At 42.0% G+C, this 13,300-nt stretch overlaps 1 protein-coding gene across 4 annotated transcripts in view; it reads right to left on the bottom strand.

Annotated features, from left to right (window-relative positions):
* TIMD4 (T cell immunoglobulin and mucin domain containing 4) overlaps positions 1-13,300 on the bottom strand; it is a 92,401-nt gene that overhangs the window by 9,524 nt on the left and 69,577 nt on the right. The window lies entirely within an intron of this gene.

Genomic DNA, 13,300 nt, shown 5'->3' with positions numbered 1-13,300 from the left:
TAGGATGCACTATGCTAGTTATTTCATCAACCTTGTGGAATTTACAACTTAGTGCAGAAAATCAAATTTAAACAAATAACGTAAATAGTTGAAAAAATTACTAGCTACAACTGTGCAAAATTCTGGGAAGAAATAGTACAGGATATCCTAGGAGCATATCCTGAGGATGGCTGTGAAGTTTAAGCTGAGGCTGCAGTCACGTATTTATAACTGATAGTTGAATTCAACAGGGTAAAGACACTGAGAATTTACCTAGTGCTAAGCACTGTTCCAGACACAAAGAATGCTGAGGTGAATATGGCATGACCCCTACCCTCAAGAAATACATAGTACAGTAGGTAAGGGAGAACAGATGGTTATTTCAGCCTAACAGGCCAAAGGTAATAATGGAGTGTAGACAGGCTGCTGGAGAGGGCAGGCAGAGGGAGAAGCCCTGGCACATCGTAGTTTAGTAAGAGCTATTAGAATTAAGCTTTATGAGGACAGAGTCCCTCTCTGCCTGCTCCACTCTGGGACCCCAACACTGTCTGGCACATACTTGATATTCAATAAATGTTTGTTGAATGAATAATACCTGAGCTGAGTTAAGGTTGTATAAGAATTTGCAAAGAAAAGTGGCAAAGGTATTCCAGGTACACAGAACAGCATCAGCAAGGCTATGGAAGTGTGAAACAGTATGGTTCCCATGTGAGATGGCAAGCAGCTGTGAAGGTGTAAAATGAGGGATGAGATTGAGATGGGCAGGAACCAGTCATGGAAGGCCTTTGTTCCATGCTGATGAGTCTCAGTTTAATTCTGTAAGAAACGGGAAAACACAGAAATGTTTTAAACATGTTATGGAGCGGTTAGGAAGATAAAGAAACAGCCAGGATGAGAGTTACCATCTGATTCCAGGTCTGAAATTCTGAGCTAGTAGAAAAGAAGAGAGATAGAGAGAGAGAGATTTCAGAAATGCTTAGGAGGGAAATCAACAGGATATGGACATTGAATATGGGGGGTGAGAAATAGACAAGAGTCTTAGGGAACTCGCAGTCTCCTACTTGAGCCACTGGGTCATTGCCTGAATTGTCCACTAAGACTGGGGACAGCGGAAGCAGAGCAGAAGGGCAGGTCTTGGGGGAAAAAGGTGAGGAGCTCAAAGTTAGAGTCATTGAGTATATAAGGTACTTGAGGGACACACTCAAACACTAGTCGCCTAACAAGCAGTTAATGGATATGAATTGGAATCAAACTCAAGAAAAGACTGGAGTTGGAGATACTGATTTGGGAGTCATCAGTATCTGGGCAGCATTAAAATCCTCAGTGTATAAGAAATCCACAGGTTGTATGTCAAGAGAGAGAAAAGAGCAGGCATCCTGAGGAACCCAGCACTTAAATGGTCAGCAGAGAAGTGGGAGGAAAAGGGAGCTGAAGAAACGGGCAGAAAGCAGAAAGTGAGAGCAGTGTCATGGAAGCCATGGCTGGGGAAAATACTTAGGAAGGACGCAAAATCATACTTGCAATAAAACCCTCCAATAGAAACAGAACATAAAGCCACACAAAGACAAGGCCTGGATATAATAAATATCCAGGCTAATAACCACTGAAATTGATCATTGTTTGCCCCAAGCTTCCTCGCTCTCAAGGTAAAACGAGAGATGTGATAGGTTCTGTAAAGCTCATAATTTGGTATAAGAGAGCTTATTTGTTCAACAGGGAAAGCGACTTGTTGAATGCCAAGGAGCATAAAACTCCAAGGTGGAAATTCAGCATATTTTCATATCCTACAACTCAGTTATTGCTGTTTTTCCCTTCGCTATTATCCCCTCGAGCTGGAAATTGCAGGTAAGAATTCAAAACTCCTACCCCTGTTCTGTCCAAATCCTGTCGTATTACAATCATTGGTGATGGATAAGCCTGAAATTGAAACCATCAAAGAGAAAAGACAGCCTGGGTCAGTTTTGTCAGAGCTAATCTGTATTTTAAATTGGAATTGTCTAATGGGAGAGACAGTCTACAAGCACAAATACCACCAAGTGACACCAAACAGCACTTTTTCTCCTCTTTTTTCTTCAGAAAATGCCAAAAGCCCCCATGGGCAGCACTGTAAGGGCCACAGCATTATACACCAAATAGCAATAAGAAACACAAATTGATGGCAATTTTTCCTCCTTGTGAGAAGTAGCAGTGCTAACAGCTAGGGGCTGGGATTAGACAAGTCAAGACGGCTGGTTCTTATGTTGTCTGTGCTCTCCTGGCCCTTGTGTTCTCAAGGCCCTGAACTCTGACACATGGACATTCAGGCAAAGGCAGGAGCCTCCCAGAGCTTGCCAGAAAAGCAATTGAGCAAGAGGAGAATTATAGTTGGTTAAATAGTGTCCCCTCCAAAATCATATCTACCCAGAACCTCAGACTGTGACCTTATTTAGAAAAAGGACATCTTTATAGATGTAATCAGTTAAAGATCTTGAGATGAAATCATCCTAGGTTTAGGACAGGCCCTGAGTCCAATGGCTGGTATCTTTATAAAAAGAGAAGAGGACACAGAGAGACACACAGAGGACACACACACATACAGTGAAGGCCATGTGAACACAGAGGCAGAGATTGGAGTGATGCTGTCTCAAGCCAAGGAATCACCGGGGCACCAGAAGCTGGAAGAGGCAAGGAAGGATGCTCCCCTAGAGCCTTCAGAGGGAGCACGGCCCTGCTGACACCTTGATTTCAGACTTCTAGCCTCCAGAACTGTGAGAGAACACATTTCTGTTGTTCTAAGCCACCTGGCTTGCAGAGCTTTGTTACTGCGGTCCTGGGGAACCAATACAAAAATTAAAGGGAATTGACATGGAAAGGGTGAGAGTAGACTTTGATAGGGGTAACCAACCTAAGAAAGAGCCAGGAAATGGGTCTGAGCACAAGTAAGAAAACTAAATCCAATTGAAAGGCCTACCATTAAACTCAAAAGAGTGTTAGTCTAATGTCATATTATTAATAACATTGCAATGAATATTTATTCCTCACAAAAAACCATATGGGACAGACATTATCCCATATTGCTAGTGAAAAACTGAGGTTCAGAGGGTTGAGCAGCATGATCAAGGTTGGACAGGATGTAAGTGGTGGGGCTGAGATTTGAACCTGTCTGATTGACATCAACACCTATGCTCTTAACGACCTCATTATACTGAAGCTAAAGCACAATTGTACTGTGTAGATAGCATGTCCTACAGATGCAAGAAGGAATGTTCAGTACTGCTACTAGCATTGAATCTGGCAAAGAAATGGTCCAGAACAGTTGTCTCCAAAGAGGGCTCAGTGCTCACCATGAATGTACAAGGCCATCCACTGGGAGTGGGGAAAATGAGAATTTCCATTGAAGTTTATTTAAATCTCATCTTTTAATCATTTATTTGGAAGGGATATATTTTGAAATGTACATATTAGTGTAGAGGTATGTGTGAAAAAATTATATAAATGTTTTACTGCTAAGAATACATTATTAATTGAATCTAGAGAAGAATGAGTCATTTTTCTCTCATAGTTTGGAGACTATGGTAAGCAGAATAATGACACCCAAAGGTGTCCACATGCTAATCTTCAGAACCTGTGAATATGTTACCTTATATGGCAAAAGAAACTGCAATGTGATTAAGTGAAGGATCCTGAGATGGAAGATTATCCAGGATTATCCAGTAGGCCCAATGTAGTCACAAGGGTCATTATAAGGGGGAGGTAAAAGGTCAAAGTCAGAGAGGAGATGTGATGATAGAAGATGATGATGGGTGAAGAGGTGAGAGAGAGAGAGTTGAAGATGCAATGCTGCTGGCTTTAAAGATGGAAGAAGGAACAGCAAGCCAAGAAATGCAGGCAACCTCTTGAAGCTGGAAAAGGCAGGAAATGGACTCTCCCCTAGAGCTTCCAGAAGGCATGCAGCCCTGCCGACACCTTGATTCCTGGCCTCCCACCGTCCAGAACCATCAGATAATATATCTGTGCTGTTTTAAACCACTGTTGATGGCAATTTGTTATAGCAGCAACAGGAAACTAATACAGAGACACTGATCACTAAGATCTAAGAGAACAGTGGCTCTGGAGCCACGCACAAGGGATGAAAGGAAAACTGACCTTTCATTTAAAATTTTTGGTATGCTTTGTACCTTTTCCATGTACGTGTACTATCTATCTTAAAATAAATTAATTAAAATTTAATAACAACAAAAACTATCTTAAAATTAACCACTCTTTTCCTGGGTCCACAGGCCAGAGGACACGGGTACTCCAGCAAAATGGAATTCCTGTAAAACATAACCCCAGACCTCAGAGCACCATGAAGCTGCAACCTGGCCTCCCCCATGCTTTACCTAAATACTGAGTATTTACCCCAGGTTTCTCGACTGTGTGAACCTGGGCACGACATTTCCTCTCTCCGAGCCACAGTTTGTTTATTTGAATTGTTGATATTTCACCAGCTTATCTCCTTCCCCATTCTTGACCTTTATATTTCTGTGTGACTTTTTACAAAGAACTTGAATGAACAGAGAAAACTATCATTACAAAATAACTTTTTTAAAGGCTATAAAGCTATACTTAGTATAGGGAATGACTATGTAAATACAAAAATATACTGAAATAGACAGACAAACACAGGCTACCTCTTGCTCTCCAAAGAAAACTAAAAAGAAATACTAAAAGGCTAACTGTATCTGACTTTGAGTGGAAATCTTATAGGCAATTAACATTTTTTCTTAGGAGTACTTTTGTATAATTTCTAAATTTTCTCAAATGTGAACATTTTAACTGTAAAATATTCTATGTATCATGTGGTAATCACTGGAAACTCTTTCAGAAGCCTGAGTCAAGAGCAAACTCTTAGGGTGTGTGTCATTTCTCTGAAGTGTTGCCACAGTGACCTTCTAAGGGCAATGTTGAAGACAGCTGTTAGAAACCCACTAACCCACAGCTGAAGAAGCGTTGGGTGGTGCTATCAGAAAAGGCACATCCCTAGATCTAAGAGCATTGACGTAAAAGATGTACAGGATATACACATATTGGTTGTTTTGAGAAGTCAGAAATGGTTTGTTTTTTTAAATCTTGAGTGCATAGAAAAACTGGTGAAATCCAGGTAGGTGTGTAGACTAGTTAATTATATTGTACCCATGTCAACTTCCTGGTTTTTGTAGTAATGTATGATGATACCATTGAGGGAAGCTAGAGCAATGTATAAACTTCTCCATACTATTTTTGCAAGTTCATATGAATCTAAAATTATTTCCAAATAAAAAGTTTTTTTAAATGGTTTAAATACCTTATTTCATAAGGTTCAATCTGATATATGCATGGTACATAGTAGCTTTGCAGTAAAGATTTGTTGAACAAAATTGTTGAATGAATTTTAAAGTGAGTTTCAAAGAATAGAGAATGATTTTGTGAAAAATTTTGGAAAAAATCATGATAGACGTCACTATGTTATTGGAAAAAAAGATCTGAGAGGATATAGCCTAAACTCTCACAGTAATTGTCTCTTTATCTTGGTCATTTGGGGAGTGGTTGGGGATATTTGGAATACAAGGAACTTTCACTGTATAGAGTTTTAACTTTTTCTTTTACAAGAGCATCTATTTATTTTGGAGCATGAAAAATAAAGTTTAAATGTTAAAACTATAGCATAAAAAAACCATGTTTAGGGGCTGGCCCAGTGGCACAATGGTTTAGTTGCTGGGCTCCACTTCAGCAGCCCGGGATTTGCTGATTCAGATCAGGAGGACCTACACGCTGCTTGGCAAGCCATGCTGTGGTAGGCGTCCCACATATAAAGTAGAGGAAGATGGCACAGATGTTTGCTCAGGGCCAGTCTTCCTCAGCAAAAAGAGGAGGATTGGCAGAGGATGTTAGCTCAGGGCTAATCTTCCTCAAAAAAAAAAAAAACCCACCATGTTTACCTTCAAAGTACTTCCAATCTAGTAGGGTAGGAGGCAGTGTTCAGTGCACGCTCTGGAAGAGCCCTACTGAAACAGACTCACTTCTGCCCTTTCTGGGGAACGTGTCCTGTATCTGGACGCTGTAGATCAAGGGCGGGCAAACTATGACGTGAGGGCCAAATCCAGCCTGAGTTTTAAGAATCATTTTTATATTTTTAAATGGTTGGGAAAAAATCAAAAGAAGAATAGTAATTCATAACACATGAAAACCACAGGCAATTCCTATTTCAATGTCCCTCGATAAAGTCTTACAGAGGCAGACTGGCGCCCATTGGTTTACGCATCGTCTCTGGCTGCTTCTGCCCTAGGAGGACAGAGCTGAGGAGCTGCGACCGAGACAGCACGACTTGTAAGGCCTTCAATATGTACTATCTGGCCCTTTACAGGAAAAATTTGCTGATTCCTGGAAAAGTTAGTCTACTGAGGCAAAAACAACACCCATGGAGTCAGGGAATTAGACATATTATATCCGAGCACAATTTTAATCTTAAAAACTTCAACCTTCAGACTCCAGGGTCTTGAGAGAATTCCTCTTCAAGGTGGTTATGCCCAAGATGGTATTCTAGAACCCACTCTCTCTCTCACTCCAATAAAATTATGTGCTCTGTGCAGTTCTGGAATGGCATTGAAGTTTTACACCTGAAAATCTTCTAAGAATCCATTTTGAATATTCCCTCTGTTCCCATGCCATTAGCAGAAATTTGCTTCCAAATTACTAGAAACTCTCTCTGAGAATCAATTTATTGAGCACTACTGCACGCCTGGCATAGTGATGAGCACCTAATATCTCATTTAATGCTCATAAAACCCCTCTTACAGATGTATAAACTGAGGCTGGAAAAGTTTAAATTGCTCACCCAAGGTAACATAGATAATAAAAGGAAATTTGAACCCAACTCTGAATAACTCAAAACGTCATGATTGTAATCACTCTGAGAGAAAAGAAAAAGATAATATTAAAATCCTACTTGAAAACACAAAGTCTCTAACCATTGGGCTTCATGCCAGAAATCAACTGGAAATAAAAGCACTGTATCTTCTCAGTGGCTACATATTAAAACTCCTAATACATATGTTGACTCATCATTGAATTCATAGACTCTGGGACTCATCTGTCTCTATTTCTGAAACAAATTTAGTTCTGAAATAAGTCAATTCAACGGATACAATCTTAACTCAATCCTAGAATTTTAAAAGTGACAACTTCAAGGCTTCAGAGAAGTTTCTGTTCTTTTATCGGTAACGTCTGGCTTATGCTGACCCCTTCTGGATCACTGGGGTTATGGTCTTAAAATATCCAAACGATAGTGAAAGGATCCCAACACCTTAGACTGAATATTTTAGAGTTGAGAGGAATTTGAAATTATCTCCTTTGGTTCCTTTCTTTTTTAATCAAAAGTAAAACTAAAATCTAGAGAGAGTTTCACTTGCTCAAGGTTTCAGAGTAATGAGTAACAAAGGAAGTGCCTAGAACCCATCTTCTCTGACTTTGCCTGTCAGCACTGACACAGATCTGGATTCTCAAAGTGACTTTGAAAGTAGAAACACACATTTATTGAAGTCACATATTTCCTTTAAGTTTTGGAGACCTATGCATGTTTTTAATATGTAGAATGATCAAAAAGAGCACTGTATGCTTAAATAAATCAACTAACAGAGCATTACATACTTGAGTCCAGCACTCCTTAGCTCCAAGGTCAAAATTGGGTGGGATCGATTTTTGAATTTTGAAAGGGAACAGAGAGCAAATTGTGTTGGCACCCAATGTGGTTCATAAACAGGAAGGAGTAATGACGTGACTTCACGTTTCATGCAGGTGAGGTAATAGAAGGAAACCAGAGACTCTAGAACACCATGATTTAAGAATCACTCAATTCCAAACTTGACCTCAACCTTCCACTGCCTCCGAAGACAGCCCAGCAACAAAAAACTCATCAGCCCTGTGAGATCCCCGAGTCACCACCCAGGCTTCTGCTCTCACATGCCGATATCTGAGGGTCTCAGTGATGCACAGACAAGACCTCATCCCCAATCCTTCCCCACTGGGCTCCTCTCTGAAGGGTACCGTCCAGCACTATCTGCCCACACCAGCTGATCAATAAATCTTGACTGAGGAAGGTGGCCAGGTGCACATTTTACTAAGAATCCTCAGAATTATTAACAACAACAAAAACAATAACAAATGGATACCATACCCCAAGCACTTACAGCAGGCCAAGCCCAGTCCAGAGTACTTTCCACGTTTGAGCTCAGAGAATGCTCTGCCAGAGCGTGTTCACATTTATTATCACATTTGAACTTCAAAATGAATCTATAAGGTAAGTAAACTTTGGCAGAATTATTGAAAGAAAGGAAACTGAAGCTCAGAGAGGTCCCATATCTTGCCCAAAGCTGCATAACTGGTAGGGATTGCTAGTAACTGGCAGAGCAATGACATCTGATTCCAAATTCTACTTCTGCTCCCCTCTGCTGTGCTGCTGAGCATCACAGGGGTCAGCGGTCCACAAGTGCAGCTAGGCTCTTGTTAAAGGGCATTGACACCTGATCGTTGACTTGTTCACAGTGGGGAGAACAGATACCTCACCTCATCACAGAACTCGCTGAGGTTTACCCACTCATCCTACCCCCTTGTGAAACCTGAGGTCTCTCCAGTGCCTGGCTCGGTGTGAGAAGGATGCTTCGGTCTACAGAGTGGTCACCCAGCTCACTTGATTAACCGTTAATGAGGACCCCTCACAGGGCTGGCTCCAGGTCTATTTCAGTGGCTGGCACCTTATATCTTTTTCATTCTCTGTTTGCCTTACCACGGGCATGCCTCTCTGAAAGCTTGGCGACTCTCTTTGCTCTTATTTAGTTGACCTTTCTGAAGGTGAGCTGTTAGATGCTAGAATTACACGGCTTCAATTCCGACTTTATTAATGAAAAAAAATCATTTGTATGGTTGGTAGAATATAATGCTATTGTGAGAAGAATCATGAGAATCCACTTTTTGTCCTTTTCCTTCATCCCCTGCTGGCCTACCGATTCCAGCCTGTGACCGGCACTGGGCGTGAGAGATAAAACAAATCAGCTAATGCCTCACGAAAGATGTTGACTTTGAAATCAACTGCATCCAATTTCTTTCCTCCTAACAATGGCATTTGTGAGTGAAAATGAGCTTTGCTTCATTCTCCTGCCTTCCTCTGTTCCTTCTGCTGAACTTGTACTGAGAATAGCAATTCCTCCTACGACTTCTTTATGTCCTTGATCAACTGAGGACCCAGAAAAGTGTCAAGTCCTGACAGGACTCGATTTTGTGCTCAATAAAGTAGTGCAGGGTGCAGAAAGAGCTCTGATTTGGGAGCTAGAAGAGAGTCCTACCTAGGGCTTATTTCCCACTTCTCTTTTAACTTTTCAATGCCTCTGTGCCTCAGTTTCCTTCTATGTAGAATAAAGAGAGTGTTTTTAAACCAGCAATTCCTAAATGCCTCCTGAGGGCCAGGCCTGGGCTGGCTTTAAAAGAATCTCCTGAGGAAGCTTGTTAAACATACAGTTTCCTGGACCCCCGGAGGCTCTAATTCTGCAAGTCTTCGGTAGAGTAGGGCAACCTATATTTTCACCAAGCTCCCTGTGATTCCAGTCTGTGGCCAGGTATACATGGCGTGGATGATCTCTAAGTTCAAAGTCTTGGTTCCCAGTCTTCTCCTGCTTCCCTAGGAGGTCATGATGAGATCTGATTGCTCTTACACCTTTACTTTTCTATCCTTACTTCCCTCTCTAATCTCCATTTTTAGATCAAACCGTACCTCCCCCATTTTTGAGGGGATCCCCTTCTCCAACCCTGGGACAGGCCTTCCTCTATTCACTATCCCCTTCTCTCTACCCCGCCTCCCCTTTGAATATTCACCCTCAAACTTCTTGAAAGAACACCTAACATTCATTGTCTAACAGTTGTTCATCTTTGTTCTTCAGGGCATCCACCCACAGACCTAAAACTGTTCATTTAATGGTCCCGCTGCCACAGTTCGTGGCCGCCTTTCTAAATGCATCGTCCGACTTAACCAGCATGCAGAATTCCCTAATATTTAACTGCACCCTCCATAACCTGTGTGAGCCCAGCTTCCTCTGCCCCTGTGCTCTCCTGGATCCCTTCCTACTTTTGATGTCTCCCTCTCTGCCACCTCAGCCAGCTTTTCTGCTTCCACCACACCCTCTCCCAATGTAGTTGGTCCTTTAGGGAGGTGGAAGTTTCTCCCTTTACACCTCTTCATCCCTCCCTTCATCTCACACAATTATCTTTAGATGATCCCACAGAAGCTTCAATTACCAGCTCTGCTAATGAGACAATATAAAAAAGTGTTTAAGAGCTCAGTTTCTAGAGCCAAGAGACCTGGGAATTCAAACTCTGGCAAATTTCTTAACCTCTCCAAACCTCAGTTTCTTCTCTTTTGTAACGGATGTAATAATACAATCTTCCTCACAGATCCAGATAATGCCTCACAATGAGACAATGCATTGAAAGCACGAGCCCAGCCCTGGCATATAATAAGCACTTGATAAGTGTCATTTATTATCACTGACTCCCAAAATTATACCTATAGCCCTGAACTGTCCCTTGTGAGATAATGTGTATGAAAGTATTTGTATGGTGGCAAGTCCCTATTCAGCACTTACGACGTGAATCATCATAGCAGCTATTATTTTATCAGAGGTAGGTGGCACTCATCAGAGACACCTGTCCCCACCCAGGCATCTGTAAGTCAGCCCAGCTCCATGTTTCCAACTGGCTGTTAGACGTTTCCCAGAGGCATTTCAAGCTCAAGATCTCCCAAACAAATTTCACTCTTCGTCCTGAGGCTCCTTCACCAGTGAACCCATCACATTGATCTAATCTCCCAAGTATGGAGAACTAGTCATCCTTCATTCTTATTCCGGTCACCAAGTCTTTTCAGTTCTAACTGCTAAATGGCTTTGACTGTTCCCTCTTGTTGTTAGTGCTGCTGTCATTCTGGTCTAGACACTCATCTCCAGCCTGAATTACTGCAGGAGTCTCCTGGTAGCCTCTTTGCCTGCAGGCTTGCTCCCCTCCAATACATCTTCCACACTCTTGCCAGAGCAATTTTTCCTAAAACAGAACTGAAAATTTCATTCTCTACTCAAAAGACATGAGCAGTTCCTTATGACCCTGGGATGAAATCTAAATTCTTTAGACCATTAATCAAGTCCTTTAAGAACCTAGACCATTCCCAGCTTCCTGTCTCCATTAGACTAAACCAGACTATTAAACAATCTCCCAAGATTTCATGCTCTTCTCAAGTCTCCCTGTCTTTGCTCATACTGCTCTCCCTGCCCATTCACCCTTCCCTCTTCAACGAAATGTTCTTGTCCTTGGAGAACCAATTCCAAGGTCACTGAGTGATATCATCCTGGCCCTCCTTTCCAAGACAGAATCCATCTCTCTCTTCTTTGGGCCCCAGGACACCTTTTCATACTTCTATCCAAAACAAAGCACCCTGGATGATTTGTTGTTATGTACAAGTCTGTCTATCCCACCAAAGTGTGACTTCTTTAAGAACATAGGTCATGACCTACTCGTGTTGATATGTCCTATGCCATGTACAGAGAGGCAACTAGATATGCCATGTTTAATGCATGACAGATTTGAAAGACCTTTACCAAATATCATGTTATTCATTTCCACATATCCAAACCAAATGCCAAGATAAAGATAAAATTCCATCTCCAACCACTGTTCCCTATGAACTCTTCTATTCGATTGCAAAGGCCAGCTTGCTCCGGACCATGAAGCTGGCTTTGCAAAAGAGAAACATACAGTAATAGAAAAAAATGTTTCTAAAAGCATCCCCACTCCACTCTGCCACCATCCTACCCCTAGGACCAAGAAAAAGTTGCTGGAAGAATCTCAAGGAAAGAACAATGTTATTATTACCCAAGCAATGTTCATTTCTTCCAATTTTACTGGGTTGACAGCAAAATCCTCATATGGATTCGGGTGCATTCAATTTGAGGTTGTTCTACAGCTTTGACTTCATGCTGGTGATGGATATAATGATCCATTTGGGGGCTGAAAAAATGTGCATTCTAATACCAGGGGAGCAAATATGAAAATCTGCCCTCAGGGAAGCTCTTGAGAGACAGTTGGCCCCCTGCACATGGAATCAGAACGGGGCTCTGGTCTCAGCTCTCTTCCTAACTCACTACAAGGCCTCTGTCTACTCACTGGCCTTTTCTGGGGCTCAGTTTCCCAATTTTCCACAGATAACACCCCTCACCAGGAGTTCATGGACCAACGTTTAAAACCCCTGAAACCCGGATGTGACTCTCAGCTCTCTCTCTGTCTAGCTGTGTGATCTTGAGAAAGTCACTCCACACCTCTGAGCTCCACTCTAGGCAGATTTAGAAAGGAGGTGAGGATTTGCCCCCTGGTTAGGACTTCTTCAGGCAGTGTCTATAGACCAAACACCTTAAAAGCAGAGGAGGGCACTAAAGTGGGAGATATGTACTTGGAGGTGTCTTATAAAATAAGTAACATGAATCTGGAAGCTCTTGCATGGCAAACTCGACCATGGCTCTTTTTCAGTCACAACTTGATTTCTAAGCCTAAATTATAGGGAGGACCCTACACAGACTGAGTGACAAAACAGCTGAGAGGCAGCAGACGCTTAAAGATGTCCACCCACAGGAATCAAACCAATAATTGAGAGTTCTACAGAGCCACCTAAAGAGGAGTCAGTGAAGGCTTTCAGAATCTCAGATTTATTCTAATAGTGAGTCGAGAATTACTACCATGAGATTTTAAAAGCTTCTGTAACTGCCCCAAGTTTGTAATTTTGTCACTCACCAGGTGTTTCCCTCATGTGATTAGCAGTTAAAAAACCCATAAAACCGGGGCTGGCCCCGTGGCCGAGTGGTTGAGTTCGCGCGCTCCGCTGCAGGCGGCCCAGTGTTTCATTGTTCGAATCCTGGGCGCGGACATGGCACTGCTCATCAAACCACGCTGAGGCATCCCACGTGCCACAACTAGACGGACCCACAATGAAGAATATATACAACTATGTACCGGGGGGCTTGGGGAGAAGAAGGGAAAAATAAAAAAATCTAAAAAAAAAAAAAACCCATAAAACCAAAAAAGTGCCCATGTGCTTACAAGGAACAGCGAGTCAGCTGGGAGCTTTTGGAAGCGGCCCTGTTCTCTGGCTGGACTGGCCTAACAACGAAGGTGCGTGAGTAGAAACACAGCAGAGATGTAAAGAAGGGAGGAATCAGGAATCCGTCACGAAGACTATTATCTACTAATCAGTAATCATGTATGAGGTATTTTTCTCACGCATTTCCTCACTTAA

The sequence above is a fragment of the Equus caballus genome, chromosome 14, assembly GCF_041296265.1.
Source record: "Equus caballus isolate H_3958 breed thoroughbred chromosome 14, TB-T2T, whole genome shotgun sequence".
Classification (NCBI taxonomy): domain Eukaryota; kingdom Metazoa; phylum Chordata; class Mammalia; order Perissodactyla; family Equidae; genus Equus; species Equus caballus.
This window is presented reverse-complemented; position numbering and strand designations above follow the sequence as displayed.